Source organism: Procambarus clarkii, chromosome 48, assembly GCF_040958095.1.
Source record: "Procambarus clarkii isolate CNS0578487 chromosome 48, FALCON_Pclarkii_2.0, whole genome shotgun sequence".
NCBI classification, from domain to species: Eukaryota; Metazoa; Arthropoda; class Malacostraca; order Decapoda; family Cambaridae; genus Procambarus; species Procambarus clarkii.
This window is the reverse complement of record NC_091197.1, coordinates 12,067,666-12,089,089: the sequence shown is the minus strand read 5'-3', so window position 1 is coordinate 12,089,089 and position 21,424 is coordinate 12,067,666.

The following is a 21,424-nucleotide window of genomic DNA, read 5'->3' as shown; positions in this document are numbered from 1 at the left end:
CCTGGTGGACCAAACTCTCACAAGTCAAGCCTGGCCTCGGGCCGGGCTTGGGGAGTAGAAGAACTCCCAGAACCCCATCAACCAGGTATCAACCAGGTATTCATTTCTCGAATAATATTAATTTATAATCTTGTGTATTGTTGGCAATTATTTGTGTTGGAAGAGTGTGATTCAAACACAAACGAGCCAAACAATGTCGACTTCAAGACAAAGATGCCAAACAATGTCCACTTCAAGACAAAAATGACAAACAATGTCCACATCATATTACAGCTGTCGAACAACGTCCACATTAAGTTACGTCAGAGAACATCACAGAAAAACAGTTACGCTCATAAACATAAAATAATGAGACATTAAAAGTTACTTACGACAAGAAAGCTGAATGAAGCTAATTTATCGCTAAGCTTCATCTTTAACCTTTAACGTGAAGATAACTAAATAACTAATGCAGTTACCTGGGCAGGAACTACAGGTCTTGCATGCCACAATGAAACAGAACTTAAAAATCATTGTTAATATTAAGAAATAAAATAACAGTTAACATTACCAGATAAATGAATCATAGTCAAAAATAATAATGTGAAAAATAATACTGAATAATAATAATAGTCGAGATATAATAAAAAAATATTATTTTTAGTAATAAAGTTGTGTTAAAATAGAGGTGTGAAATACATTACAAGTAGCACCAACCGCAGCAACTCCCGAGGTCTGGGATAAAAGCAGTCTCATGTTAGGAGCCTTTAGTGGGAACCTTTATTGACGACAGAGGAAATCAAATGCTATATACTTTTTCCTCTTCGACTGTTTTTATTTTATTTTTGTTAAATACGTCTATGAATGAGTGTATGCACGTGTGTCTGTATGTTTGCATGTATGTATATATATATATATATATATATATATATATATATATATATATATATATATATATATATATATATATATATATATATATATGTACATTTGAATGTAGGTATGTAAGAGTGTGAATACTCGCCTACTTTAACTTGCAGGATCGAGCCTCGGTTCTTAAGCCCCGACTATCGACCGTCATTAGTTCAATGAAGCAACTCCGTTCACTCGTTCTCTTATTATATTTGCATTCAAAGTTGCGTATCGAATTGGCTTCGACAACTTCTTCATCTAGTCCAGTCCACTTATTTACGACTGAAAAGAGTTCGTTCTGACATCCCTTTGATGTATTCACCATCCATACCAACTGGTGTATTCAGGCTTGTTCGCATTTGTGTTGCTCACCTGGTCCCACAAAAAGGAGGTGATTTGATAAAATAACCATGCCTAAGATTACCATCAGAGTGCCGTCGGGGAGATGGTTCAAATAGCCTCGGCTATCACCTCTTTTTGTACGGTCACTGATGGTCGAGTGGTTAAGGCCTCCTGTACACCAGTTGAATAGTGCTTCTGGCAGTATGGATTCGAGTCACTTCTGGGGTGTGGAGTTTTCAGTTGTATATATGCCTGGGGACCATTCAGGCTTGTTCTCATATTATATTATATATATATATATATATATATATATATATATATTAGTATATTTTGGTAGCAGTCTTTCCTGTAGACATATTTTATTAAATATGACCGAAAAAGTAAGATTAATAATTCTAACACGAATTTTCTCAATCTTTCGTACATTATGCTTCACTGTTGGAGGTAAATCAAAAATCACTTCTCCAAAATTCATTTTTATTTCTAGTCTGACGCGACACGGGCGCGTTTCGTAAAACTTATTACATTTTCAAAGACTTCACAAATACACAACTGATTAGAACTTGCGTTTCCCTGATTTTATATCTACATTTGAGTGAGGTGGGAAGGGTGATGTGGCATTACATTTGAGTAAGGTGGGAAGGATGATGTGGCATTAGAGGATATTAATAGGGTATTAAAAGTATCAACACAAGACAGAACACGAAACAATGGATATTGAATAGAAGTGTTTGTAGAAAGCCTATTGGTCCATATTTCTTGATGCTTCTATATTGGAGCGGAGTCTTGAGGTGGGTAGAATATAGTTGTGCAATAATTGGCTGTTGATTGCTGGTGTTGACTTCTTGATGTGTAGTGCCTCGCAAACGTCTAGCCGCCTGCTATCGCTGTATCTATCGATGATTTCTGTGTTGTTTACTAGGATTTCTCTGGCGATGGTTTGGTTATGGGAAGAGATTATATGTTCCTTAATGGAGCCCTGTTGTTTATGCATCGTTAAACGCCTAGAAAGAGATGTTGTTGTCTTGCCTATATACTGGGTTTTTTGGAGCTTACAGTCCCCAAGTGGGCATTTGAAGGCATAGACGACGTTAGTCTCTTTTAAAGCGTTCTGTTTCGTGTCTGGAGAGTATCTCATGAGTAGGCTGGCCGTTTTTCTGGTTTTATAGTAAATCGTCAGTTGTATCCTCTGATTTTTGTCTGTAGGGATAACGTTTCTATTAACAATATCTTTCAGGACCCTTTCCTCTGTTATATGAGCTGTGGAAAAGAAGTTCCTGTAAAATAGTCTAATAGGGGGTATAGGTGTTGTGTTAGTTGTCTCTTCGGAGGTTGCATGGCTTTTCACTTTCCTTCTTATGATGTCTTCGATGAAACCATTGGAGAAGCCGTTATTGACTAGAACCTGCCTTACCCTACAGAGTTCTTCGTCGACTTGCTTCCATTCTGAGCTGTGGCTGAGAGCACGGTCGACGTATGCGTTAACAACACTCCTCTTGTACCTGTCAGGGCAGTCGCTGTTGGCATTTAGGCACATTCCTATGTTTGTTTCCTTTGTGGAAACCTCCGCCCTTTTCCATGACTGTTACATCTAGAAAAGGCAGCTTCCCATCCTTTTCCGTCTCGTAAGTGAAACGCAGCACGGAACTCTGCTCAAATGCCTCCTTCAGCTCCTGCAGATGTCTGACATCAGGTACCTGTGTAAAAATGTCGTCAACATACCTGCAGTATATGGCCGGTTTCAAGTTCATGTCGACTAAGACTTTTTGCTCGATGGTACCCATGTAGAAGTTTGCAAACAGGACACCTAGGGGAGAACCCATAGCGACCCCATCTACTTGCTTATACATGTGCCCATCCGGGCTCAAGAAGGGTGCCTCTTTAGTACAAGCTTGGAGTAGTTTCCTCAGAATACTTTCTGGCATGTCAAGAGGAGTACAGGCTGGATCACGATACACTCTGTCGGCTATCATTCCGATTGTCTCGTCCACAGGTACGTTGGTAAACAGCGATTCTACGTCCAACGAGGCTCTTATCCCTGTGGCCCGTGCGCCCCGCAGTAAGTCCACAAATTCCTTTGGAGACTTCAGGCTGAAGGCGCAAGGAACATAAGGAGTCAGCAGGCCGTTGAGTCGCTTCGCCAATCTGTACGTGGGTGTGGGTATCTGGCTAATGATTGGCCGAAGTGGGTTTCCAGGCTTGTGCGTCTTGACACGACACTCTCCAGACACGAAACAGAACGCTTTAAAAGAGACTAACGTCGTCTATGCCTTCAAATGCCCACTTGGGGACTGTAAGCTCCAAAAAACCCAGTATATAGGCAAGACAACAACATCTCTTTCTAGGCGTTTAACGATGCATAAACAACAGGGCTCCATTAAGGAACATATAATCTCTTCCCATAACCAAACCATCGCCAGAGAAATCCTAGTAAACAACACAGAAATCATCGATAGATACAGCGATAGCAGGCGGCTAGACGTTTGCGAGGCACTACACATCAAGAAGTCAACACCAGCAATCAACAGCCAATTATTGCACAACTATATTCTACCCACCTCAAGACTCCGCTCCAATATAGAAGCATCAAGAAATATGGACCAATAGGCTTTCTACAAACACTTCTATTCAATATCCATTGTTTCGTGTTCTGTCTTGTGTTGATACTTTTAATACCCTATTAATATCCTCTAATGCCACATCATCCTTCCCACCTTACTCAAATGTAATGCCACATCACCCTTCCCACCTCACTCAAATGTAGATATAAAATCAGGGAAACGCAAGTTCTAATCAGTTGTGTATTTGTGAAGTCTTTGAAAATGTAATAAGTTTTACGAAACGCGCCCGTGTCGCGTCAGACTAGAAATAAAAATGAATTTTGGAGAAGTGATTTTTGATTTACCTCCAACAGTGAAGCATAATGTACGAAAGATTGAGAAAATTCGTGTTAGAATTATTAATCTTACTTTTTCGGTCATATTTAATAAAATATATATATATATATATATATATATATATATATATATATATATATATATATATATATATATATATATATATATCCCGTCCTCCTAATAGAACGACACATTTTGACATATATTTCACCTAAGGCCAAAAATTTCCGTACTAGAAAATTCTGCCGGCTCGCGAAATGGACATACTGTCCCGTTTTCTGTTTTGGGTCCTGTGGTAGGTTAAAATAAGGGCACTTTAGAACGATAGTTTCTTGACGTTAAGACCATAGCCCGTGCTACTTGGAACTTTTTGTTCCAGGTAGCGAATCTTTAACAACAACAACATTCACGTTAGGAAACCCTAGGAGGACAGGTTGGGTCTTCAGGCTGGCCTATAGGATCTCGATGGCACACAAATGTCATCGAGGTACCCCCCTGTGGTTCTTGTAATTCACTTGCCGTGAATTGGAGAACCGGGAAGTCAAAAGGAGAGTAAGGGCTTTACTGAGGCCTTCAGCTGGGGGAGTTTGCGATATGGATCGTCGAAAGCCCTAACTGGACAAATCGCCGATACCGAGTGTGGCTCCTATTGGTACAGGGATGGGAGAAAGAAATATACTGCAGGCTCTCAAAGACCTCGGCTTTCTTGAGCAGCTTTGAGGCCGACCTCTCAAAGTCCAACCCAGTCTGATGAACATCTACTCTCTCGGTGTATCTTGAATTGCCTTTATTGGACGGTGGTTGGTGTGAGGCGCGGCACCGGCCACAGAGTTATAGATGATTGCACCTTTATGTCCTGGGTCGTGGTCACGTGGGGCAAGTATTGTTACGCGTTTTGTGGATTTAAACCTTTTGATGCGTATCAGAAAACAATTTAATACCTTATAATATTGTTTTAGAAAGGTTGTACCTCATGGGGAAGCATGGCTAAGCTGTATGTTGTTGTTGTTATAGACTCAGCTATTCGGAACAAGTTCCAAGTAGCACGGGCTATGGTGAGCCCGTAACTTACCTGGCACAGGAGCGGGGCAAGAAGCACGGGCTATGGTTAGCCTCGTGGACGGGAAATGTCTCCCGTCTGGATAATCGCCAAGCTGTAATAAATCCAGGAAAATATATCCACAGGATAGACAAAATAAGAGGTTTCACCTCTCCCATCTTTACTCCTTCCACCGCGCCGACTCAGCGATAAATGGAGAACTTTAAGGATTAATCATTGTCAAGATTCGTCCCCAACACCATTTGATCAACCTTCAAGATAATCGTGAACACCCTTCGTTTAGCACGCTTTATACATGGGGTTTGCTAGAGCGCTCTGGCACAACTGTGAGGTTCAGTTGAACGTATTTTGACTTGAGGCTCAGTGAAATGTTTCTTATTTAGGGATCAGTCTTTTTGTTTACTTAGAGCTCAAACTTTTGTATCTGGGGCTCACTCAGACGTTTATTTACCTGGGGCTCACTCAGGCGCACTTTTTTTTTACCTCGGGTTTACTCAAACTTCTTTTTTACATTGCGCTCAGTCAAACATTTTTTACATAGGACTCGGTCAAATGTTTTATACCTGGGGCTTAACGAAGCTTTTTTTACGTAGTGCTTATCTGTATTCGTTATCTGGAGTTCAAGCTGGCATTTGCCACCGAGGGTCAAATTGGATTCTCTTTGTTCCCGGATATCAAAGGGGCTGTTGCTACTTAGGATACGCATAAATGTCTGCGATTTGGCGGTCATTTAAAGACGATATGCTTGGGACGCGCCTGTCTGCGTGCGCCTGTCCTGCGTCAGGTGGCTGGCCCGGTGTAGCAGGTCTTACAATTAGCTCAATTGTGAAGAAGTTAGCAAGGGGAGAGAGAGAGAGAGAGAGAGAGAGAGAGAGAGAGAGAGAGAGTAGTAGTTGTAGCATCAACTACTGAGTAGCATCTCTTATGAATCCTAGTCTTAGTTTAAAAAAAAAAAAAAAAAAAAGAGAGAGAGAGAGAGAGAGAGAGAGAGAGAGAGAGAGAGAGAGAGAGAGAGAGAGAGAGAGAGAGAGAGAGAGAGAGAGAGAGAGACAGAGAGAGAGACAGAGAGAGAGACAGAGAGAGAGACAGACAGAGAGACAGACAGAGAGAGAGAGAGAGACAGAGACAGAGTGAGAGAGAGAGAGAGAGAGAGAGAGAGAGAGAGAGAGAGAGAGAGAGAGAGAGAGAGAGAGAGAGAGAGAGAGAGAGAGAGAGAGAGAGAGAGGAGATCGTGTTAGTGCATTCAGGCGCATGCATCTTACCCTTGATATTCATCTAAGTTCACACAACTTGACGAAGATCAAATTTTGCAGCAGTTGTCCTAACCGGAAGCGTTCGAGCCCCAGGTAACCATCCTAACCCACCAAGGCTAAAGCTAATTATTAGTTCGAAGAAGCGAAAATTAACACGATTTTGTTTAAACAATAAAATTAAACCACGATCAATTTTTAACTCTACTTCAAAAACTTATTCGATTTTATGGCATCTTTTGTATAACAAATATCGTAGGTGAGGCAAAAGCCTTGCAGAATAGCAAGGAGACTATCAACAGAGAATGTATTGCTTTTGCACATTACAGAAAAAGGAATAAGCTTTCATATTAAATCGAAAAAAAGGCTGATTTATTTTGAATTTTGAATTCACAGCCCCAGGAGACGGGGGAGGGGGGGCCCTGGCGTAGAATTCATGAGTAAATCATGAATTCTACGCCAGTCTCAAGTTGTCGGAAAATCCGACACCATTTAATATCATACAGACAGATAATAAGTGCTGCTGTATTACCAACAAGTTACCCATAGAAAACGTAACTTGTAGTGGAATTACCGTCTATAGAAAACGGGATATCATCACCACATACTATTATAATTCACCAGCTATTCTGCTGGGAATTGTTCTTAAATACATTAGTCTTTGGACTTTACCATCATAAAAACATCTTATATAAATTAACTTAATTATCAATATTAAAGTAGAGTAAATGTGACCCTTCTATCACTTTCTGAAATGTGGACAAGTAGGCCAGGCGTGAGAGGGGGGAAGGAGGGAGCCATTGTTGTGTCACCTCCGAGACGTGTGGAGCAAATTCGGCTCCTATCATTCTGGACAATGTCGGCCAGTAACGTCAATAGGATGGAGTGTGAAACAGGCATTGTTTATTGAGACCAGAGGCTCACACGGGAGCAAATTCGGCTCCTGTTAATTTTACTTGGACGTAGTGTTATGGAAACCAAAGGTACCATCTCCAACACGATGTCTACAATTCAAGTTAAGTCTATCCGAAACCCGTTTATCATTCATTTATGGCCATTAATGTCAGGATATAGGGTGACCCGGTTAGATCACATGGAAGCCTCAAACTAAAGGTAATTAAGCCAGGTCTTCATGTTCCATGTACTGTTTTCTCTGATATACTTGTCATATATAGGTATCTGGCTTTACAGCTAGCGCACTTTTGACAGGTCAAGACGAGGAAGCAAGATTTGTGCACCAGTTACTGGGTGATATGGAAGCTGCCTCAAAGAGGATAATTTGGTGTCTACACCCTAGTTATACCTGGTGGACTAACCTGCTGTACTATAAGATAAGGAACCTTTTCAATGTATGTAGTCTATTCCTGTAGTTTGATTGGCTGCATATATATATATAAATATAAACCCCCCCTAATGTGTAGAGGATCGATTTGTGAGATTATGAGATTATTGCAGAAATACAGTCCACTCATTATTATACAAATTGCTATCGAAGTATATAAATTAACGTAAATATAAATTCATATAAATTAAATAAATATAAATCTCACAGGTCGGTTCCCGAATTATTTGGTCATCTTCGAACCGGATGACGGATTATTTGATCCTTTGAACCCACATTTGGTCATCTTAGTACCGGATAAACCAGTTAACCAGTGGATTCATTAAATATACTAGTGCAGTGTGATTTAAACAAAGCCAGTCAAAGACAGCGGCGAAGCCTCGTGGGAGCTCAGGAGCCTCCCTCAGCCCAGTTCAGCTTCGTCAGCGGTTTCATGCACACCCACAGATATTTGGTGGCGTGTTATTTCGTGAAATGACAGCGCTAATATAGAATCCAGCCAAATTAGTGACTGTGTCTTCGCGAGATTGTTCACGGATTTCGTGGTGTTACATTTCGCGAGAGATTATCTACGAATTTTGTGGACTTTATTTCGCGAGGTCACTAATAATATTTAATACTTCTAGATAATATTAGAAGTTTCATAGAGGCTAATTAAGAGGCTATTATCAATAATTGTGTATATTATTTCTCCAAAATAGAGAATTATTTAATATATATTGCACTAGTGATCACAGTATAATATTTACTAATTGCCAACCCACAACAGGGTAGGATATGACTAGTTGAACTATTATTGTTCATCCTAGTCCCATTATTACAATAGTCAGTTGTACTATATTGAACAACCTAGCACCATTAATGAATGGTCCAGACCCTATTTTGGGTGTAATTTTTATCAACTCGAGTTGAGTTGTATATATAATAAATTACTTATGATCATTACACCTTTGAGTGATTAATTAGTGTCTCTACCATCCTAGGGTGATATAGAAGAGCTAACCTAAAGGTACTTCCAGTGACACTGGTTTATCACTCAAATCATTAGTGTGTATGATTGTATATATATAATGTGTATTAATTTTAAGTGCTAACCTCTAGTAGAGGTAGGATTATTGCCTAGTGAGTGCAGAATTTACCCTAGGCTATCATTAGAGTTTGTTCAGTATTATGAGCAGCCCAAGTACAAGCCCCACAAGGCTTCACCAACGAGCCAGTATGGATAATGCAGGGAGAATGAAAAGAACCCTTGCAGGTCTTAAAGGCCACTTAACAAGACAGATCAAGAAATGTGAAGATTTGTCACAACAATCAACAGTTGATTATGCTGACCTGGAAAGCTATTATCAAGCAGCTGCAGGTAAATTTGAGCAAATCAAATGCCAAATGGCTGTCCTTGTAGGGACAGACTATTGTCATCGATTCATCGGTAGCCCTACTAAATATCAGGGTATAACCATGTTAAACTCTGCAGGAGGTAAATTACTCTCAGGCCCAGTATCAAGCCTGAGGAGACCTATGCCTGCAGATAAACAATACCAATAGAAATCTGAATTTGTCAGCTGATTATATTTCTCCAGTAGCATTATACTAAGGAGATTACAGCTGACTATAGTAACAGAGGTTGATGTTAGTATCATCATTTAAAGCTGAAGATGAGTTCATGAGGCCTCAGTGGCAAATCAGTGAACAGTAGCCTAAAACAGCTACAAGTCACTGCGACCAATGTCACTGAACCCACTGCAGTCTCAGAACCATACTTTACTTTAATGATGAGCTATTCAATCCTCTGAATCAATTAATTAAATTAAACCCCAATAAATCTGATGACTGATTTGATACATTTATTATTTAATCAAGATGTATTCCATGGGCCTCAGTGTTTATATATCAGTGACCAGTTACCTGAACAAACTTCAAGTTATATCTAATGTCACTGATCTCACTGCAGTCCCTGAATCATACTTGACTGTAGTACTTGATCACATCCAGTCTTCTGGGTTAAATAATATGTAATAAGGCTTGAATATTAGCCTTTCAAGAGTTGACAGGGAAATGAAATCGCATTAGACTTCTAACCCCTACAACTCTAGTACGGGACATCCGTCCTGTACGAACACACACAAATGTGTGATTACTAACTACTAACATCAAATTAATCTAATAATTCGAAGGAGGAGTATCGGTGTTCGTCTGTTCTAATTAGGACTTCGACCCGTGAGCAGCCCCCTGGGGAATTATGTCGGAAAATCCGACACCATTTAATATCATACAGACAGATAATAAGTGCTGCTGCATTACCAACAAGTTACCCATAGAAAACGTAACTTGTAGTGGAATTACCGTCTATAGAAAACGGGATATCATCACCACATACTATTATAATTCACCAGCTATTCTGCTGGGAATTGTTCTTAAATACATTAGTCTTTGGACTTTACCATCATAAAAACATCTTATATAAATTAACTTAATTATCAATATTAAAGTAGAGTAAATGTGACCCTTCTATCACTTTCTGAAATGTGGACAAGTAGGCCAGGCGTGAGAGGGGGGAAGGAGGGAGCCATTGTTGTGTCACCTCCGAGACGTGTGGAGCAAATTCGGCTCCTATCATTCTGGACAATGTCGGCCAGTAACGTCAATAGGATGGAGTGTGAAACAGGCATTGTTTATTGAGACCAGAGGCTCACACGGGAGCAAATTCGGCTCCTGTTAATTTTACTTGGACGTAGTGTTATGGAAACCAAAGGTACCATCTCCAACACGATGTCTACAATTCAAGTTAAGTCTATCCGAAACCCGTTTATCATTCATTTATGGCCATTAATGTCAGGATATAGGGTGACCCGGTTAGATCACATGGAAGCCTCAAACTAAAGGTAATTAAGCCAGGTCTTCATGTTCCATGTACTGTTTTCTCTGATATACTTGTCATATATAGGTATCTGGCTTTACAGCTAGCGCACTTTTGACAGGTCAAGACGAGGAAGCAAGATTTGTGCACCAGTTACTGGGTGATATGGAAGCTGCCTCAAAGAGGATAATTTGGTGTCTACACCCTAGTTATACCTGGTGGACTAACCTGCTGTACTATAAGATAAGGAACCTTTTCAATGTATGTAGTCTATTCCTGTAGTTTGATTGGCTGCATATATATATATAAATATAAACCCCCCCTAATGTGTAGAGGATCGATTTGTGAGATTATGAGATTATTGCAGAAATACAGTCCACTCATTATTATACAAATTGCTATCGAAGTATATAAATTAACGTAAATATAAATTCATATAAATTAAATAAATATAAATCTCACAGGTCGGTTCCCACACAAGTCCTTGTATTACAAAATAACTATATTTTCTCTTGATAAGACCCAAGGATTTCAAACCATTTTTAACCCTGTAGCGAATAAAATTCTACTCACTACCGTAGTGAGGAGAGTAAACTCAGCGTGAGTGAGTAAACTACAGTGAGTAAAATATGGTAAAATATGATGCACTAATTATTCTCATTGAACATTGACAAAATCACGTTTGACCTGAAGATGGAGTTTGGCGACCTGTAAGCCGAGTTTGGCGACCTGTAAGCCGAGTTTGGCGACCTGTAAGCCGAGTTTGGCGACCTGTAAGCTGAGTTTGGCGACCTGTAAGCTGAGTTTGGCGACCTGTAAGCCGAGTTTGGCGACCTGTAAGCTGAGTTTGGCGACCTGTAAGCTGAGTTTGGCGACCTGTTAGCCGAGTTTGGCGACCTGTAAGCTGGGTTTGGCGACCTGTAAGCCGAGTTTGGCGACCTGTTAGCTGAGTTTGGCGACCTGTTAGCTGAGTTTGGCGACCTGTAAGCTGAGTTTGGCGACCTGTAAGCCGAGTTTGGCGACCTGTAAGCTGAGTTTGGCGACCTGTTAGCTGAGTTTGGCGACCTGTAAGCCGAGTTTGGCGACCTGTTAGCTGAGTTTCGCGACCTGTTAGCTGAGTTTGGCGACCTGTTAGCTGAGTTTCGCGACCTGTTAGTCTGACTTTGGCAACCTGTTAGCTGAGTTTGGCGACCTGTTAACTGAGTTTCGCGACCTGTTAGCTGAGTTTCGCGACCTGTTAGCTGAGTTTCGCGACCTATTAGCTGAGTTTCACGACCTGTTAGCTGAGTTTCACGACCTGCAACTTATGCTTAGTTACCTACAAGTTGAGCTCAGTGACTTGTAAGCGAAAGATATACCCGCATCTCGGATGTATTCACAGGGATACTCAAGTCCTGATCTATATTCAGAACTAATGTATACCTGCTGGTTGATCAGTAAACTGTTGCAGTGATCTTAACCCACCCCCTCTGCGGTTGACAGACCTTAATAATAACCCCCTGCGGTTGATAGACCTTAAACACCCTCCCGCGGTTGATAGACCTTAATAACCCTCCCGCGGTTGATAGACCTTAATAACCCTCCCGCGGTTGATAGACCTTAATAACCCTCCCGCGGTTGATAGACCTTAATAACCCTCCTGCGGTTGATAGACCTTAATAACCCTCCCGCGGTTGATAGACCTTAATAACCCTCCCGCGGTTGTTAGACCTTAAACCCCCCCCCCCCCTGCGGTTGATAGTCTTACGGCCAACACTAATAAAAACCACCCTTGTTACTCCAACTCTATAGTTAGTCCTAGATAATGCGTGTATTTTGTGTAATGATTAGCAGTTTGATACTTGGCCATGCCTGGGGCCTGGATTAGTAAGCGGTATACAGATTGGTTACAAGCACCCATCCTTGTCGGTCTCGCCAACCAGTAGGTGGTATACATGAGAATAAACACAGTTCTCAAGATGCTGAAATAGAGAATGCAACCCCCGTTCTCATGATATGACAAGCCTTAAATTTTAAGATGTTTTTCCTCAATCCTGAAACGTTTGAACCTAGACAATCTAGCTAAAACCTACCGAAGCCTGTGGTGATTAATCCCAGACTCAGAATCTGGACGAGGTGGGTTGACAGCATCAAAATTGGTGTGTGTGTGTACTCACCTAGTTGTACTCACCTAGTTGTGCTTGCGGGGGTTGAGCTCTGGCTCTTTGGTCCCGCCTCTCAACCGTCAATCAACTGGTGTACAGGTTCCTGAGCCTACTGGGCTCTACCATATCTACACTTGAAACTGTGTATGGAGTCAGCCTCCACCACATTACTTCCTAATGCATTCCATTTGTCAACCACTCTGACACTACAAAAGTTCTGTGTGTGTGTGCGTGTGTGTGTGTGTGTGTGTGTGTGTGTGTGTGTGTGTGCGTGTGCGTGTGTGTGTGTGTGTGTGTGTGTGTGTGTGTGTGTGTGTGTGTGTGTACACCAGAGGAGGAGGAGGAGTGGCTGTGCTACATCGAGTCCGTCACTCGCTTGTCTCACTTCACACAATAAATGCCAGCGGCCGCGAGGGAGGCTCAGAGCTCACCACTCCTGCGCAGATTAAATGCCACAAGGATTCGGCGCGGGGAGCTGGAGAAATATGATCGCTGATATGTTGCAATGATTTCTCTGTCACGGAGGTTCTCAACGGCGTGTGTTGTTGGGAGTAATTTGTTTAGCCGGACAGCACGCGGGACTTGTGATCCTGTGGTCCTGGGTTCGATCCCAGGCGCCGGCGAGAAACAATGGGCAGAGTTTCTTTCATCTTATGCCCCTGTTACCTAGCAGTAAAATAGGTACCTGGGTGTTAGTCAGCTGTCACGGGCTGCTTCCTGGGGGTGGAGGCCTGGTCGAGGACCGGGCCGCGGGGACACCAAAAAAGCCCCGAAATCATCTCAAGATAACCTCAAGAAGATAGCGTCAGCGCATTCAATTTTTTTTTTTAATAGCCCGTCCTCATAAACAATGGCTAAATACTCGTTAATCCATCCGTTAAAGTCCATGTATAGCATCTCATAGTCAGGTTATGCTCGTTCATATAGTTAAAGCTATGTTTGGTTAGGTGTTTAGGCTCTATTAACAATTATATTTGAATTGCATGGGTGCAGCATTTGCAGTTTGCGATTCAAATTACAGGTCGTCAGCAAATCACAGCTCGACAATGTTGGTACGTCATTGGTTGTGATTCATGTGTAAAGAGTTTTTCCATTCAGAAACACGGGTTTGGCTGGCTATATTAATGAACATTTGGCCTTTGTTGATTAGGACGGGCTGTTGTTAGCTGCACGAATCGCAATAGATAATGTTCGAGCTTTTCTTGACCTGTGCTCGAGAACTCTCTCTCTTTCTGAGTTCAAATCACCGCGTTCTTTTCATGCTTCTCCCTACGTACTGCAAATGCAAATAATTGCAAAAAAAGAAGCAATTATTGAAAATAATTGCAAACAGACTCAAGCTACCTAACATTACCTATCCTAGGCCTATGAAACAAATTAAAATATGCAATAATATTGATTTATGTTTGAGAAAATATATACTTTTATAGCACAGTAAGTTAGCAAGACGAGTCATTTGGGATCGATCGTAGTTTGGACGAGCGGTCGATGGCACAATTAGGTGGACCAACTACTGGATTAATTAACAATCATTTGACCACTAATTTTAACAACAGGTCTGAAAGTCAGCAATTGTGGAACAAAACGTAAAACAAATATATATATATACAAAAAAATAGCTTGGAACAGATTGTATATATAAAACTTTAATAATTATACGAAGAGGAGGATTTTTTAAGCATTCAATAACCAGAGAACAGATATAGGAGTTTCTGCTCGATATCGGTATTCCGCTAAATTAGCTTTCCTGCATGTGTGTGTGTGTGTACACTGTTCGTGTCTCCTAACACCAGAGCCACTTGTCCCGCCATGTTTGACACATGTGTGCGCTCCTCAACACGTGCTTGCCTACACGTGACCAAATCTGCTATATTTTTTTTAATTTAACTGATTGGGTCTGTTTGTGTGTGTGCATGTTAAAGCGAAAACTTGGATTAAGCTTAATCAGCTAATAAGGATTAGGTTGATTAACGCGACGTGTGTGTAATCTCGGTCAAAGAAGAGCGTTACCAAATATCAAAACAAAATTTAGTTTTAAAATCTAGATTTTGTTCTCGTTATCCAGCATCGTGGTGGCTGATTGAGTTTATAACAAATAATAAATAAATTAAATTTTATTTCTCAGTTTCGTATTAAATACAACATTCTAAATTACACTGGATCAATCTATTTAGGGTGTTACTGGATTAATTTATTTTAGGATGTTACTATTTTTTATTTATTTAGGATGACGTTGAATTTATCTATTTACGAACATGATGGATGTATTCAGGTTGATGCTAGAGTTATCTATCGGGCGTGCCGCAGGATTTATCTATTTAGGTTGACCCTGGAGTTGACCATTTCACCAGACTGACTGACTAGAGTGTTGGTAAAAACATCATTCACTTTTATCACGGATAAAACGTTGTTGAAATGTTGACAACGCTGTTGCAGGCAGTGCAGAGAATGTGTTAGTGAGCTGGATCATTTATCAAAGGTCGTTTAATGAAGAACATTTGACAAACTAATTATGGGAGAAATTATGCTAATTATAGTAGTCTGCAGGAGGAAGAGAGAATAATCAGACCATAATCTTCTGCAGGGAGATTATATGGTCTGCAGGCATCAGTATATATAATGTTTCTCGATGTAATAAGATATTTTTGGTGATTAACTTTCTTTAGTTTTCGATAGTCCAAGAGTTGCTAGAAGGTTTGTTTGGTTCCCTATGGTACCGTGCAATGCTTTACTCGTTTGATTAGTGCAATCCACCAACTGGCCAGGTTGGGCACGTACCCGACAGCAATCACTGTGGGAAATTTGGTCTGGCTTTCAACCGCGGACAGCAGGACAGACAGCCATAGATTTAATTTTATAAGATACATATCTCCTTCACAGCCCTAGTGGATTGTTCACATACATATCTCCTTGACCGAGAATACAACAAAACTTAAAAACATAAGTATGAGCTGATATCTGTTGAGAGGACAGATATCAGTGTTTATATCTGTTGAGGGGACAGATATCAGTGTTTATATCTGTTGAGAGGACAGATATCAGTGCTTATATCTGTTGAGAGGACAGATATCAGTGTTTATATCTGTTGAGAGGACAGATATCAGGGTTTATATCTGTTGAGAGGACAGATATCAGTGCTTATATCTGTTGAGAGGACAGATATCAATGAGAGACGTGTTATGTTAAGTCTGCTTGAGAAACTACACAAGCTTTTTCTGCAGAAACGCCAAACAAAATTTGTAATATTTTTGTATTTGCTCTTTACGACAAAAACGTCCGCTGAGCAAATACAGAGTATCACAATCTCTCCCTCCAGGCAACGGCAGTTTTAATTACTTCTGCAGTTTTGCAGCAAGTTTTGTAAGGGGGAGTTGATGAAATACACTTTGATTATTTTAAGTTCGGACCGGGTTAGTGTTTTTATTTGATAATGAGCTGAATACCAGCTGGAGGTAGAGGCGTGCAGACTTCTGTTTCCTGCTGCAGGGAGAAACATTTATGCTGCTGTGTTTCCTGCTTCAGGGAGAAACATTTATGCTGCTGTGTTTCCTGCTTCAGGGAGAAACATTTATGCTGCTGTGTTTCCTGCTGCAGGGAGAAACATTTATGCTGCTGTGTTTCCTGCTGCAGGGAGAAACATTTATGCTGCTGTGTTTCCTGCTGCAGGGAGAAACATTTATGCTGCTGTGTTTCCTACTGCAGGGAGAAACGTTTAGGTTCTGTGTCTTCTGTTGCAGGGAGAAACGTTTAGGTTCTGTCTCCTGCTGCAGGGAGAAACGTTTATGGTTCTGTGTCTCCTGCCGCAGGGAGAAACGTTTAGGTTCTGTGTCTCCTGCTGCAGGGAGAAACGTTTATGGTTCTGTGTCTCCTGCTGCAGGCAGCAAAAGATCGACTTACGCTGTTCGGTTAGAAATCCGAACACAAGAGAAAGTTAACAAGGTGACCGAATTACATTGGGAGTCTGCCTCGGCAGTGGAAAAACCTGCTTGCTGGAAATCGAATAAGTGGAGCCTGCTTGAGTTTAGCTGGACTAATGGTTCTTAGTTACCTGTTACACGTTTGGGGGAGCTCACTGTTTTTTGGACTGAGAACGGCAAGATTCAGGCGATGAGTCACAATAACGTGGTTGAAGAATGTAGACCAGACCACACACTAGAAGGTGAAGGGACGACGACGTTTCGGCCCAGGACGGACTGAAACGTCGTCGTCCCTTCACCTTCTAGTGTGTGGTCTAGTCAACGGCAACATTCACCGCATTTAAAAACTAAACCATCAACCAGGATCAAGTGGTAGCGGCCGGAACAGTTTTTATGAGTGAATCCATTCTGGATTAGGAAACCATGACTAATCAGTAAATCAGGCAGCTGTATCTTTTTTATATCGAGGCAAGTCGCTCAATCCGAACTACGACCGGGAGCCGGTCGGCCGAGCTGACAGCACGCTGGACTTGTGATCCTGTGGTCCTGGGTTCGATCCCAGGCGCCGGCGAGAAACAATGGGCAGTTTCTTTCACCCTATGCCCCTGTTACCTAGCAGTAAATAGGTACCTGGGTGTTAGTCAGCTGTCACGGGCTGCTTCCTGGGGATGGAGGCCTGGTCGAGGACCGGGCCGCGGGGACACTAAAAAGCCCCGAAATCATCTCAAGATAATCTCAAGATAACCCCTCGCTGAGATTTGTGGCTTCACGGAGCAAGCAGTCCAGTGGCACGAAGTCAAGTTTCAGCCTCGCTTCTTGAAGGTCGGTGTTCGACTCCTAAGTGACTGGGCCAATTTTCCTTCACTCCGTCCTTCCATCTTCTTAGGAGGCCTGGTCGACGACCGGGCCGCGGGGACGCTGAGCCCCGGAAGCACCTCAAGGTAACCTCAAGGTAAGGTATCCCAGCTCATATCCTGTCCCTCATATCCCCGTTCCTTGTCCTCATATAACGGCTTCTTGTCCTCATTTTCCTTTATGTACTGAACAGTACCGGGAACACACCATAAATCCTGTAGTATGAATAATCATACCACCCAATTCCACACGGAGAGAGAGAGAGAGAGAGAGAGAGAGAGAGAGAGAGAGAGAGAGAGAGAGAGAGAGAGAGAGAGAGAGAGAGAGAGAGAGAGAGAGAGAGAGTGCAAAAAAAAGAATAGGAAATGTGTACGAGTATAACAGAAGGAGTAAGAGGCTAGTCAAAACAGGAGAGACAAAGGGGAGTAAATAACAGAAAAGAAGACAGGATAGTGTGTAACTCGATAGGGGGGATAAGGGGGTAAGGGGGTGAGTGTATGCCGTGAATGGACATACACACGTGGATCAGTATATTTTTTCTTGCCGAGCAGAGCATACCTGTGGGCGCTTTGTTTCAGTCGGTGATGGACGGAAAACGACAAAACCGACCAACCAGAAAGATATTGAATTTCCTTTTTGATAGATAGAGTGTTCTTTTTGATGTTGGGGGGGGGGGATAAGGGAGGCCTTGGGGATAGGGGTTCCAGGAATGGAGGGAGGGAGGGAGGGGGGGGGGAGTTAGGCTTGTTTGGGATAGGAGGTGAAGTTGTTTGGGATAGGACCCCCGCTCCTGTGCCAGGTAAGTCCACTACGGGCTCACCATAACCCGTGCTACTTGGAACTTTTTGTTCCCAGTAGCTGAATCTATAACAACAACAAATACATGGGATAGGAGGTGAAGTTGTTTGGGATAGCAGGTATGGTTTTTTGGAATATGAACTCTGGTTGTTCTGGATAGGAGGTTGGAATTTTTGGGCTAAGAGATGGGGGTCCTTTGGGATATTACTTTTGTTTTTATTTTAATAGAAGGTGAGATTGTTTGGGATAAGTAGTGTGGATATTTGGAATAGGTGAGGGTGGTATGGGTTAAGATTTTGGAATGTTTGGAATAGAAGGTTAGTTTTCGGGAGGATATGAGACAGGATTATTAGGGATAGGAGATGAGGCTGTTTGGGATAGAAAATGCTTTTTTTTTTCCTAAAAGACACCATGCAGCCCTCAATTCCCCCCTAAAAAACATCATTTGGGCTATTATGAAAAGGGGGACTGTTCGAGTTAGGAATTGGGATGTTTGGGACTGGTGAACATGAAGTAAATAACTCATAAAAAATGTTAATATTTTTTGTAAACAAAAATTGCCTAGAGCAGAAAGGTTTACAACACTCCCACACTAATGCATTGCAGAGTGAAAGGCAATATTCAGTATTTTTCGACGGTGACCGTTATATGGTGTAGGCTTTGGTGCTGTGTAAATATAAAATACACAAATACAATACTGTATATATATATATACACGTACATACATAATGTACACATGTACATTATGTACATTATGTACTTATTTTTCTATTCGTACACCATAAACACACTTGTAGCATAGGCTCGTACACCTGTGGCATATATATTCTTATAACACACACACACACACACACCTGAAGCTCAAACACATTTGTAGTAGACCCAAACACACACCTGTAGCACAAATTCCTGAAGCACAAACACACCAGTAGCACAAACAAATGAAGCACACATTCATATATCGCAAACACACCTGTACCACGAACACACCTGTAGCACAAACACACACCTGTTGCACAAACACACCTGTTGCGCAAATGTAGCAAAAACATGTGCCAGGGTAAAGTTTTACAATGAAAGAGCTCATTTCCTTAGTTGTTAACCTTTCATGCATGTGTACTCATTTGGAAAAAAATATATATACCTCTGACCGGACGAATACGACACCGTCCTGTGATCAACCAGCCTATGGATGCTCCCAATAAGGAAGTCTGAGAAATACGTAAGCACAAACACAAGACCGGTCTTCCAGCACCACTTAATTTAGCAATTAATGTTGCCGCCAAAATCGGTGACATTGGGTGGAAAACATTGCGTTAATTAAACGTCTCAAGATTGGTCACTAACGAGGCTGTTACCATAGAGTAAGGTAGTTATGGGCACACACCACTACATTAGTATGAGGACAGGGATCTGGGGTGTGAGGACAAGGATCTGGGGTGTGAGGACAAGGATCTGGGGTGTGAGGACAAGGATCTGGGGTGTGAGGACAAGGATCTGGGATATGGGGACAAGGATCTGGGGTGTGAGGACAAGGATCTGGGATATGAGGACAAGGGGTGTGAGGACAGGGATCTGGGGTGTGGGGACAAGGATCTGGGATATGAGGACAAGGATCTGGGATATGAGGACAAGGATCTGGGATATGAGGACAAGGATCTGGGATATGAGGACAAGGGGTGTGAGGACAAGGATCTGGGATATGAGGACAAGGATCTTGGATATGAGGACAAGGGGTGTGAGGACAGGGATCTGGGGTGTGAGGACAAGGATCTGGGGTGTGAGGACAAGGATCTGGGGTGTGAGGACAAGGATCTGGGGTGTGAGGACAAGGATCTGAGATATGAGGACAAGGATCTGGGGTGTGAGGACAGGGATCTGGGGATATGAGGACAAGGATCTGGGGTGTGAGGACAAGGATCTGGGATATGAGGACAAGGATCTGGGGTGTGAGGACAAGGATCTGAGATATGAGGACAAGGATCTGGGGTGTGAGGACAGGGATCTGGGGATATGAGGACAAGGATCTGGGGTGTGAGGACAAGGATCTGGGATATGAGGACAAGGATCTGGGGGTATGAGTACAAGGATCTGGGATATGAGGACAAGGATCTGGGATATGAGGACAAGGATCTAGGATATGAGGACAAGGATCTGGGATATGAGGACAAGGATCTGGGTTATGAGGACAAGGATCTGGGATATGAGGACAAGGATCTGGGGGTATGAGGACAAGGATCTGGGACATGAGGACAAGGATCTGGGATATGAGGACAAGGATCTAGGATATGAGGACAAGGATCTGGGATATGAGGACAAGGATCTGGGATATGAAGACGGAGTCAAGGAACTGGGCCCCTGGCCACAATTAGACCATTGGGGATCGAACGCCGACCCTATTAAATACAATACGCCATCGCTCAACCAATCAGTCTAAGGTTATTGCCTGTTCTCTATCCATCACCTCTTCCTTCTGGCCGTTTTTATATCTCATTATTTAGCTTTTCTCCTCCTGTCCCACCTTGCAGTTTGATCTGAGGTGACGTCATGCTCCCCCGGGGAGCCGGTCGGCCGAGCGGACAGCACGCTGGACTTGTGATCCTGTGGTCCCGGGTTCGATCCCGGGCGCCGGCGAGAAACAATGGGCAAACTTTCTTTCACCCTATGCCCCTGTTACCTAGCAGTAAAATAGGTACCTGGGTGTTAGTCAGCTGTCACGGGCTGCTTCCTGGGGGTGGAGGCCTGGTGGAGGACCGGGCCGCGGGGACACTAAAGCCCCGAATCATCTCAAGATAACCTCAAGATAACCCCCGTGTGGGTAGTTAGTAAATATGTAGTCATGAGTCTTTATGTGTTATTTACTTTATTTGTTTATACTGTCTGTCTCTCACGCACTTTCTTCCCCCGTCCGTCTGTGTCTATGTCTGTCTGTCTGTCTGTCTCTCCCTCTCTAGTCTGTTGCCAAGTAACGGGTAATCTCCACTTCACTCAGAATGTTCCATAGCATAGTTTTGACTGTGGTCCACCATGTTATACAGTTCACTTCGCCATGTTCTACTGTTATTTTCTAG